This window comes from Saccostrea cucullata, unplaced genomic scaffold (assembly GCF_032062105.1).
Source record: "Saccostrea cucullata isolate Sc308-1 unplaced genomic scaffold, CSIRO_AGI_Scuc_v1 ctg2375, whole genome shotgun sequence".
NCBI lineage: Eukaryota > Metazoa > Mollusca > Bivalvia > Ostreida > Ostreidae > Saccostrea > Saccostrea cuccullata.
The window spans coordinates 336,515-349,571 of NW_026931665.1; the positions used below are offsets into that span (position 1 = coordinate 336,515).

Here is a 13,057-nt window from a genome sequence, read left to right on the forward strand (position 1 = left end):
AGTGCTTGTAAAATCTACGCCAGGGAATTGGTAAAATGTCGAGGCCTTGAATAGAATTGCAAACACATTTTTGTAGCATAAAACATTTTTGAGGTAAAGAAGTCAAATTTTTAAGTCTCGTTAAACTTGTATCAAGAATATGCACGCGGTACCTCTCGAACTTCATTTTCATGGCATATAATGTCAGCCTTACAGTGTGTACCAGTACTTAAAAGTTTTTATAGCAATAATTATAAACGCGTTTTTCTTTCCGGTATGATTTAATATAAAACCTCTGTTCATATATTGCATTTTTTCGGTTACTTGAAGGCAACACCTATATAATCTTGATAAATATAGTAAATGAATACCTATATTGCTATAAATCTCACGGACAATGCACGTTATCCAACTACAAAACTTTCAATTTATTTATTCTTTTTTTTAATATATTCGATCAGTGTTTACTATCAGTTCAAGATATATAACTGTAGTCAGTGGCGACTCACACAAATTGTTCCGACGAAAATAGTTCCATCATGACAAGTAGATACAACATTATTGTTCATGATAAGAATAATGCTGTGTATGGCATACGTAAAAGAAACCAAAATTAACGTAATTTTTCCCCCAAAGTTCACTTTCCCTCCGAAATGCAAATAAAAATTGTAATATTCCTTTGCTCGCTCCCTTCTCACCTTTTTTGTAACATGTTTGATAACAAAGAATATCTAGGTCATTCTTCGATTGATATTTTTTCACCGATGAATTGTTAATTATCAAATAGTTTCCTCTTAACAAAAAATTATGATCATTCTGTGTTTGTGTGTGTATTATCAAATGACGGAATTTTCAATCTTTTGCCGGATTCTGCTCGTGTGTAGACTGTGTAAAGTGTAGGTTGTGTAGTTATAAAATGTGTAGCAAAACCCGAACAGGGTCGGAGATTTCTAAACTGAAAACCGGGTTCGTGTAGATTTTCAGCATAATATTTCATATAGAACTTGAATTATATAAGTAAGTTCAGTGACGAATACATTAGTATATTTCAGTAATAAAAAAAAGTTTTGTTGATTCTAAAGAATTTCCCAGCCCAGTCCTTATTTTCCTAACCCATTTTAAACACACTTTGTTGCAGATGCAAATGTTAGACCAAAATATACTGAGCAGTTCAGCAGGGATTGTAAAATTTTTATTTATCAGATTTCGTATTCATGTCATCTATTCTAAGTAAGAAAAAAAAAATTTTTCTGCCATCGTAACTTCTCGGCAAAACAAAACATGTTTTTCCGAGGTCGCTATATGCGTTTGACAACTCTATCGCTCGTGTGACCAAGGCTAGCTAGTCTTGCAGACACAGGTATGTGTACTGTTTGCTGCTATGAGACTGGGTGACAGTAATGCTTCGGACTCAATAAATTTACACCAGTTCGATCACTAGGCCCTAGACAGCGCAGGCTAATTTTTTTTTTTTATAAAAGTCATTGAACACTGTTAATCATATTAAATCTTAAAGTCGAGTATCTTTGGATATGGGGTAACTCATATCAATTCTTGTTTATAAAGATTTATTCACTTTCCCACAAATTACACAAATACAAAAACGTTCACGGTAGCTCAATCGGTAGAGCACTTGCTCCGTGATCGGGAGGTCGTGAGCTTGTATCTCGATCGGCTGCAACTGACCTAGTCGATAAAATGGGTAGCAACTGTTCCTTTGCTATGTGATCGGCACTTTGAAGTGAAAGTTGCGGGTCCTTCGGATGAGACCTTAAAAACCGAGATCCCGTGCCAGCGGTAGGCATTGGCACAATAAAGATCTCTTACTGCTCAATGGCCCTGAGTGCCGAGTAAAGGACAAAATTTGAAGCCCTTACGGTGACGTCTCCATATGAGTGAAAAATTCTCGAGATGGACGGAAAACAATATACAATCAATTAATCACTAATACAAAACAGAGGTATATGTAAATAAATATACACGACATTTTGAAAATACATCGGGAACAAAAAAGAGGTAATAAAACCTAGTTTGAAAGTTTATTTATGGAGAGGGGGAGAAAGAGAGGGAGAAAGTGAGAAAGATGAGGGGCACACTCTTTATAGAATAAGTAAGAGTAGGACAATTATTGAAGTTTTTCAACTTTTTCCTACCAGTGTGTTTCAAATTCATCATATTTACAATTTTTTAACAAAAGAATTTTTTTCTACTCTAATTCTTTCAGTAGTAACATTTTTCAAAGCCTCAACATTCAATTTTTTTTTGCCAAAATTGGAAAACTTCATTCTAAAACATTAACTAAGAAAGGTTTATTCATCACATAGGACCTTATCACTAAATTCTGTTTTATTTTTTTTTTTTTTTTGTAGGAGGGCCTCAGTCAGAAAAGAAAAATTATACAAAGGGTGATTTTGTAGAGGAGTTGGTGTCCAAGTTCCCGAAGATATGTGATATACGGAGAGTGAAATCTAATCCCACCTGTATAAAATTCTCGAGGCAAAATTATACAAGTTTTGATCGAGGTTTGTCGTGTAAAAGTTCATTTAAATTTTCTGCATCACTTCTATTAAAAAATAATAATTGCAATGTATTATCTTTATTCACAGAAGGTATTAGGTTATCTCGATCTGAAAGAAAAAATATTTTATCATGTCAACTTTGCGAAGGAACAGGATGTGATAATGTTGACTGCAAAAAGGAAGTAGAACCCGTTTTTTGTTCAAAGGTATGGGAATTAATTGCTTTTATTTCTACACATTGTAAGAAAAAGATGATTTAAATCATGATTGTTTTTTTTTCCTTTCTCTGTACTTTAGACCACATTACCTGTGCATCCTGTCATGAACGCGACACGTAAAACATATACCGATACTTTTATAAAGAAACCACTAAAACCGAATGTGACTGAAATATTGATCACAACAGCAACAATACAACAAAAACGACTAACATAGATTGGGATGTCTTCAAAAGGACGGATGGTTTGAAGGTAAAGAAATAATCAGTGGTATAACTTGACAATTGGACAGAAATTGTTATGTACATGTATTGTAAATTTACAATATTTTGTTGTTCATCAGATTTATTCTGTAGTTTATATTTAGAACAAACACGGTATATTAACAGAATCGCAGCACTTTTTAAAAATTACCATGTGTGTTGAAAATATTTATATACTAAACATGAAAATTTAACTTGGTTATGCCCTTGCACTAGTGATATTTATATGTAACATCAATAATTCAAGTCAATGTGCTAAAATCGCGTGACTGCCGCATCACGTGACTAGTCTAAATATAAAATATAATCGTCCACGATATGTAGTTATTAATCATAATTACAATTATCCTGTATAAATAATGTACTAAAAATAATCGCCATCCCGATTACGATTACAATTTTAAATACAAAATTTAGGCGATATTTCCAGTGCGCGCCTTAACTGTACTGCAATCGAGGACATAGTGTTTCACAAATATCGTACATCGTGTTTCCTCATGTATGACAAAATGTTCTTAAATGAAATGGGTTTCGTCATACAGCCTTCAACCTCTTTCTTATTATAAATTTCTAATCTCGATTATATAATTAATTTAAACCACCATGGACTCCTTCGACAGTGAATATTATTTGTTATGCACAAGAAATATCGACATTGAACTCATCAACTTGGTCAATATTCATATTTTTGCTTATAACAAACTATTTTCACAGCAGAAAGAGTCCATAATTGTACAATATTTATTATCACATCCTAGCATATAATAAACAGATTGTTTGCATTTTTTTGAATTAAGAATCGTATTTCTGCACAATCCACAATTCCTATAACACAAGTGGATGGAGTAACAGTCAAGGCAAACATATTTTTATATCCAACTTTGAAGAAGACATTGACCCCAAAACAGAAAAACTCAGCTATATTAATAAACCAACAAGGAATGAAGAACATGAGTGTGGAGGTCACAATTCAAAATCATGGCCTAACAACAATCGTCTTGAGGGTAGATTCTACCTTGAACAGAGAAGGTATAAATAAAGCGATATTTAAATTATCCAGGATCCATTTAAGAAAATGTGTAAAAAAAAGAATTAAAACAATTTTAAACAGAACAACCCGACTTAAAGATTTCTTATTTAAAATTATACTTCTAAAATTGACCATCGGCAAATGTAAGTCTTTATACAATAACATAAAGTTACAATTATCGGTGCTTCAATCGAAAAGAAAAAGTTGCAATACCAAAGTCTTTTTGCATGTGTATAGAATTTTCAAAGATCAATGCATGAATTTGAGGTGCATATTTGTACATATTTCAGGCCTCGATTAAAATCTTATATTAATAATTCCGTTGAAACACTCTTGTTATACGTATTACATAAATTAAATTCATTGCAAACTACTGTCGCCTTGTGGAACAGTGGTTAGAGCGTCTGCTACATGTATAGTGTTGCAAAGTAACGTGTCAATCCTTCCGTCGCAGTTGTGAGTCAAACGGAAGGACGTGAGACCGGTCATTCGCATGAAAGACGAGGTCCCTTGTCGCCACATTTAGAACAAAATTTGCAGCTCTCCACCGGAAAGTTTGTGTAGTCTCCATATGAGTGAAAAATTCGCGAGAGAGGCCTTAAACAACTACAATCAATCAATCAATGAATCAATCATTGTAAAACAAAAAGTGTGTCATCGCAGACATATCTTATTGACATATCCATTATTCTCTTAATCTTTTTTGTTTTTCTTGTGATTTTGCAAATTAGTAGATAGAATCATTACAATTTCCGTTGAAAAAGACTAGTTTCGTGGCACACTTTATTAGTTCAACTCAGCGATGTGAGAAAAAACTCTCAGATTTGAGTAAAATACAGGCTTTGCGCTCGACTCAAAACGTTCTTGGGCCTGAGGCTTGCTCTAAGGGATATAGCAATGTTACTTTAACTTTTTCATATATGCCATAACTTTCATATGATGACTAAACAAACATGTTGTATATCATTAATGCACATGTTTATTATGTAGTTGAATATTTATTTATTTTAGCACCATAAATAACAAAATAAAAATGTTTTGATCTATTGGATTTTCCTGTCATCATGCATATAAGAAGATTAGGACGAATTGAAACTATAAAGCTTTAACTACCATTTTTTCTCAACAAAGGACAGGAAAGGTCTTTGAACACTTTGTATTTATAGAAGTAAAGATAGTTCTTATTTAACATATTTGATTTAAATGAAAATTACACCAGTCATTTTGGTCAAAATTAAATCTATTTTATGACATATAGTAATTGTTAAACAAGACGAAGTTTTGAATCTCTCTGAGGTGGCAAGAATTACATGTAGATAAGCACATGATCATGAACATAATTAGATGCAAAAACTGGCCAAACCAACAGAAATATAACATACATATGTTTGGATATGCATGTAATAATGAATTTTATTGTATTGTTCATAGTTGTGTTTCTTTTCATAAGAACCTAGTTCCGGTATTCATTTACAATGCAGCATCAAATAACTCATTAAAAACTTTAATGTTACATTAAAATGTATTTATTTTGGTGACTGTCTAAAACCGATCATGCCCTCATATAACTTTATGTAAGTATATATTTTTTTTATATTTTCATATATTATATTAAAACGAATATACATGTATCAGAGGTGACAGCACAAATTGAAATACGAAATTAAAACCTTAAAATTTTTACCAACATGATCTTTTAGTTGTCAAGGATGACGAAGATAAAAGACCAACAACATTTATCCAAATTGGTGCCTCTCTACTGAGCCTAGATCTTTCAGTATGTTTAGTGTGCATTGTCATCAAAGTCTTCAGGTATAAAGAAGAATGTTTAATGAGACATATAGAGATAACGAACAGTATTCTGATCAAAAGTCCATTTTCATATTTTATATTAAAACGAATATATATGTATCAGAGGTGACAATACAAATTGAAATACGAAATTAAAACCTTTAAATCTTTACCAACATGATCTTTTAGTTGTCAAGGTAAACGGAGATAAAAGACCAACAACACTGATCCAAATTGATCCAAATTGGTGCCTCTCTACTGAGCCTAGGTCTTTCAGTATGTTTAGTGTGCATTGTCATCAGTCTTCAGGTATAAAGAAGAATCTTTAATGAGTCATATAGAGATAACGAACAGTATTATGATCAAAAGTCCATAATACAAAACAGAAGCATAGCAAACACGGATCTCCAAAACATCAGAGGTGGGATCAGGTTCATGGAGGAGTGAGCGTCCCCTGCTGACCTGTCACATCCGCTGTTTGCGACTTGTTATGATCGGGAAATAAAATGAATCTTACATGTATGAGAATACTTTATGATTTAAATTCCAGATAACTCTGCATGCTTATGCATTAAGACAAGATATTGAGAAATTACCAGTATGTTTTGTAATAGAGTTTTCTTTTTGACGGGGAAGTTACATCTAAGTTTTATATGTACATTATTTTTTTTTATGATAATACTTTTCTATATTGATATATTTTTTATTAATGTATGTAGGAGAAAGCAAAACGAACGAGAGAATGAAAGTTTAGCAACACATAAAAATTCAATCCAAAAAAGTTTTATTGAAGAAAGCATCTCGGGCTCCAAGGACGCAGGAATGGAAAGCCTAATCTATAGCCCTAAGAAAACATATATGAACAGCGGGCAAAATAAACATTCTTTCGAAATTGACACGTATGAATTGGTAGATAAACCCAATCATGAAGAGGGACAAAACACTGGTGGGGAAGAGAGTCACTATGATCATCTTAGAAGTACAGTTCCAACCAAACCTGTAGAGGAGGACATCTATAATCATCTGCAAACTGAAAGTGAATCCAATTATTCCACATTCACAGGACGAGAAGAGCACCAGGGAACTGTTGATGACACCTACAGCCATGCAAATTTTCATAATGATAGTCAAAACTAGATGTATGTCTCAATTTTCCTTATCATAAATTTCTCTAATTGCACTTGTGAATATTCTTAAACAAATAATAAAAAAAAAGAAAAATAAAAGAATGTGTCGTAATACATGTATCTTCCATAACTTTAGCAGCAGACCCAACCCGTCTCAAAGGTAACGGCATTTAGAGAGACTGGCGAAGATATTACATTATGTATTCATGGATGGAAATTCGACCAAGATATTGTGTACAAATTACTTTGTAATCCATTTTAAATTATACAATTGTAATACCAGTAATGCGCATTTCATCATGTTTTTTTTTCTTTATTTCTAAAACGTTCTTCTCGACGATTTTCCACTTATCCGGAGACATCACAGCTTGTCAGTAGAGATCTGAAAATTGTGTTCTTTACTCGGACTCAGGGCCATTGAGCAGAAAGCGATCTTTTTCGTGCCACCACCCACTGAGACGTAAATATAATCTCTTCTATCTGCTACTCTTGAGCATACGACCAAACTACTGTACATTGCGTGTATCATTGTTAAAAATTAATTTCATTTCGTACAAATAATAACCATCAATGCTACCATACCAATGGATAAACCAAAATATATTCATATGTACAGGTTGTTATTTATATATACCATAAGATTACTTCTGCTAGAACTTCAATATCAAACAAGTTTTACTTTACTTATTCTTCTTTAATTATTTGATATTTTTATCTTTTTATTTCTTAATCCGTGCTTTTTTTATAGTAAAAGAAAATAATATTATTCACGTTTTATGCAATGTAATGATATAATACTAAAAAAAGAAGTTTTATTATTTATTCTTTGTGGAATACAAAGACTACTTAAACAGTTGTCAATATGAGGTACTTAAAATGAAAAAAAAGGAACATTTTATCAAGATCTATTATGAAGCATTTTTCCCGCCTGCAAAGTACATGTATAATGTTTTTAGTGCTAAAATGCATGGTCAAAAATGTGTTATGTATATCGGTGCTCGGTATATATAATTATATTTTTGCCGTCCAATTATTTTTTATCGTATGAGCAGAAGTAAAGAGGATATCAACAGTTGTTGTTTGGTAAATCAATATTGGATAAAAAAAATTCATATATTAAAGATTTCAATATTTACATACATGTATTATCATATGTATATAATGTTCATTTATTATGCTTTCCTCTAGTCACATTTTCTTATAAATTCACAATTTGTTTGGTGTCATTGTGAAAGTAATTAAACTTGTTCACATTTCCTTTAACAATTTAGTTTTATCAGGTATATGATAAGCAATGAATTATTTTTTCGTCATTGAATGTCAGCTGTTCTTTTTTTTTAAATTAGATCACTGTGTTTTAAAAAAAATATCGCCCCCGTTTTATTTTTGCTCCTTTCAACCTAATCTCATTGGGTGAATTTAATTTTAATCAAAAGAATAAAAATACGACTGGACAGAGTTTTAAAAGAGGCAACATTCTAAACTTTACATATATGAAGGGGGCTAAGATAGTATACAATAAATAGTGTTCAGTATGTATGTAAGACTCCAAAATCCGATGGTGACGCCAAAGTCCGATCGTCTCGCAAAACCCCGATGGTCTGCACCATACCCCCATGGTTTGTTTTCTTTAAGGACTCCAAAGTCCGATGGTCACGCCAAAGTACGATGGCCCCTTTCCTATGAGACGTGCGACACTTAAGTGCGATGATCTAAAAAGCCAAAGTCCGATGGTACAGAGAAACAATCGACATTTATGACGTCATTATAGCCCGACGTCATGACGCTATTCAGTATTCCTCTCACATCAGTTTTACTGATATTGCTTTTTGTTTTCACCCACCAGAGGTATTAGGGCTAGTCATTGTACACCATTCAAATGATAAGGGTTTGTCTTTGAACACTCATTTGTTTCTTTAAACCAACACGGGAGATTTTAGGGCTAGTCCTCACACACAACTGGACTGATTAAGATTAGTCCTGCACCCATCTATGATATTTAGGTAAGAGTTGATACTCATTGTTCGGCTGATAAGTCTTTGTTTCGTACCTACATCCAAAAACGAGGGTTCGTCTTTTTATTTATGATATTTTGTATTTATTTATTGGCATGGCGTTGCATCGCAATTTTTGAGCAGTAGTACTACATGTATGACGTCATAAACGTGAATTATTTTCTGCGCCATCGGCTTTTGGCGTGTGAAACCATCGCGGTTTGGTGTAGACCATCGGACTCTGGTGTGACCATCGGACTTTGGAGTTCCATCGCACTTTAGAGTCCTACATTTATAACCATTTAGTGGGTTATTTCAGCAGGGTTGCTAACTTTGGCTTATTTTAACGTTTTAAAAGTAGCCTGCTAAAAATTTTAATCGCTAAAATATTCATAACCCTTCTCAGTGTGCATCTGAAAAAGATTCAACCTCTTTGACCGCTAAAATAAACTAGTGCTAATTGTAACGGGAACCGTTAGAGATGTTCCCCAAACGCTCCCCCGACTCCCTTTTGGTGCCATATTCCCTGTAAGCCTTATTAAATAAGACAACATCTGTGCATTTTTGACTTTAACAACGTTTTCCCAAAAGGATACCAATTATATTCAAATTAACATTGCACGCGTGCCCATGTGAATGCACGTGCATAATGATCATATAATCTTGTCTACACTTTCTATATATTTATATATACTTTATATGAAAGCATTTAGTCCAAAAGTATTAAAAATCACTCATTCAAGTGTATTTTCAATTTCACTCGTTCCAAATGCACGCACGTGCGTGCACGTGCATGATGACCATACCCTCTTGTAGGAGGCCCTTATATATATCTATGTTCTAAATCCCATCCTGTTTGGTTGAAAACCAAGGGAATTATAGCCATTTCAAGTTTCAGCCAATCAGATTGCAGCACACGTGCATCCACGTGATTTCAAGAATTTTTTTTTCTAAATCATATTGTAGAATATCCTAATGCATAACCATGCTTTAAATTTCACAGCATTTCGTTAAAAATCAAAGGAGATATGGCCATTTAAAATTTCAGCCAATCAGATTGCAGCACACGTGCATGCGCGTGATTTCTTGAAATTTTTAGTATATCATATTGCAGGATATCCTAATGCATGACTATGTTTTAAATTTCAAAGCATTTCGTCAAAAAATAAAGGAGATATAGCCATTTAAAGTTTCAGCCAATCAGATTGCAGCGCACATGCATGCGCGTGACTTCATGAAATTTTTTCCATATTATATTGTAGGATTCCTAATTCAGGACAATGTTAAAAATTTCAAAGCATTTCGTCGGAAAAAAAAGAGATATTGAGATTTTTGTTTCAGCCAATCAGAGGAAGGCGCACGTGCATGCGCGTGAGTTCATGCTAATTTGACAGTGTCATATTATTAACACTTTTAATATATCCTTATGTAATGAGTTTCAAAGCATTTCATCAAAAAATGTAAAAGTTAAAGCTATATTAAGTATATCAGTCAATTCACTCATTTCACGCGCACGCATGTGCAGGCGTATGCGCGCAAAATGACCTTCGTTCCGCACACTTACACTACACACCTATTAACCCTAAAAAGGTTTTAGCTCAGTTGGGTGAACAGTTTCTGAGAACACTCGCGGACAAAAAAGTACCGGAGAACAAATAAGAAAAAAAATAACTAGGGCTAATTGTAACGGGAACCGTTACAGATGTTCCCCAAACGCTCCCCAACTCCCTTTTGTGCCATATTCTCTGTAAGCTTCATTAAATAAGACAAACGCGATACATTTTAGACTTTAACAAAGTTTTCCCAGAAGTATTCAATTTCAGCATTGCACACATGCGCATTTGAATGCATGTGCGTAATGACCATATCATCTTGTCTACACTATTCATACACTTTAATATACGAAATATTACAGCATTTAATCCAAAAATATGTTTAATCTAGTGTATTTGTAATTTTACTCATTTCACGTGCACGCACGTGCATGCATATGCAAGACGACCATACCCTTTTGTAGGAGTCTATAATGTCTATCTATGTTCTGAATCCCATCCTGTTTGGTTGAAAACCAAGGGAGTTATAGCTATTTAAAGTTTAAGCCAATCAGATTGCAGCGCACGTGCATGCGCGTGATTTGATGAAAATTATTATGTATCATATTGTAGGATATCCTAAAGCATGCATTTGTTTTAAATCTCAAAGTATTTCGTCAAAAAACAAAAAAGATATTGAGATTTTTGTTTCAGCCAATCAGAGAAAAGTACACGTGCAAACACGTGCATGCATGTGCATGACGACTGCACCATCTTGTAGGAGTCTATTATATATGTCTATGTTCTAAATCCCATCCTGTTTGGTTGAAAAACAATGGAGTTATAGCCATTTAAATTTTTAGTCAATCAGGCCAATCACGTGCATGCGCGTGATTTCATGACAATTGCTATATACCATATTGTAGGACATCCTAAAGTATGCCCATGTTTAAAATTTCATAGCAAATTGTCAAAAAACAGAAAAGATATTGAGATTTTTGTTTCAGCCAATCAGAGCGAAGCACACGTGCATGCACGTGAGTTCGTGCTAATTTGACAGTGTCACATTCTCTACACTATTAATATATCTTTATATAATGAGTTTCAAATCATTTCATTAAAAAATGTAAAAGTTATAGCTATTTTAAATATATAAGTCAATTCACGTGTTGCACGCGCCCGCACGTGCATGCGTATGCGCGCAAAATGACCTTCGTTCCGCACACCTACACTACACACCCATTAACCCTAAAAAGGTTTTAGGTCAGTTGGGTGAACAGTTTCTGAGAACACTCGCGGACAAAAAAGTACCGGAGAACAAAGAAGAAAAAAAAGAATAATAACTAGAAACGAAACTCGTTGCGAGCAACGAGAGGTCTTCCGTCCGATTCAGAAAAAACAACGTAAAATCAAACTGAAAAAGTGATTTTAAAAATCGGACACACGGGGGATCGAATCCGGGTCGCCAACGTGAAAATCCATTGCGGTACCCATAACACCTTTGGGAACCCGCTTCAAATTTAACATTTGAATATCGCGAGATTGCTTTTTTTTTATTCCAACATACATTACATTTTTTTTAAAATTCAGTTTGGAATTGTAAAATGACAGCCAGCTTGCCAAACTTTTGTCAAGATGATCACATCGGAATTTGTAACTTGAATTTTAACAGTAATTTTTAGGATAGATAATCTATTAATGATGAACAGATGATACAGTTTTCTTTCCTTTTTTCGATATGTATTCAACTTTTTATCCCATGCAACTCCATATACAAACATGCCAATGTTATATATTTCTGCACTATTGTCGCCATTTGTCTACTACTAAGTCGGGTAATGATGCATTATTTCGTGCCAAACGTCACAAGTAGTTCTTAACGCTATTCCTTTGAAATGTTTGATTTATTTAATAGATGTGATAGCTTCAATGAAAATTAGAAATGTATGTTCTTATAACCAGAATTTCGAGCGTTAGAAAGTACGAGAATATTTATCACATTATACAAATATAATTCCGTATATTGCCAAGTAACAATAAAGCTGTGAATTCGGTAAGATTTTCCACGAATTTTGTATCCTGTTTACCCCCAAAGTGGAGATGAGTTACACGTTCATGAAAAGACTGGAATGTTTCACTGAAAAAAAAAAATCACTACTCCTCCGACGGTCAAGGAATCTGATACTATTTATGTCAATAACTTGCATTTATTACAAGAATATTCATATAACCTTTAATAAACAATCTTTTAAAAATGTTTTTTCTGATTTTTGTCTTTTCTATTCATTTAATATATCACAAGCCTGCGTAAAGAAAAATAAACAGAAGTCAAGTCATACTTCAGAAACATAGCGAATATTAAGTCAGGCAAGTTTCTTGAAAAGTATTATAACCATGGTTTAGGATAAGTTTTCCCTGGTGCAAAATAAAAGACTGAAGTCATCGTATTTCCACTTGTAGTGATGTTGTATTCTACTTTGAGATGCAGACAAAAGCGATTTCAATAGAAGTTTGAGGAAACCTCATGTTAAAAGTATACTCAATGCAACGTAATTGCGATGTAGCAATCAAAAGAATCCTTTACATTTCATAAATCTTTTTGGT

At 33.4% G+C, this 13,057-nt stretch overlaps 1 long non-coding RNA gene across 2 annotated transcripts; it reads left to right on the top strand.

The window, feature by feature from the left end:
• The first annotated feature begins 1,376 nt into the window (after positions 1-1,376).
• Positions 1,377-7,499, top strand: LOC134233251 (uncharacterized). Of its 2 annotated transcripts, XR_009984944.1 has the most exons (5): positions 1,377-2,501; positions 2,586-2,704; positions 2,796-2,968; positions 3,777-5,821; positions 6,520-7,499. It is a non-coding gene; the product is annotated as an uncharacterized LOC134233251 (long non-coding RNA). The 2 variants fall into 2 exon arrangements; XR_009984945.1 differs by having other exon boundaries at positions 1,382-2,501; positions 3,777-7,499.
• The last annotated feature ends 5,558 nt before the right edge of the window (positions 7,500-13,057 follow it).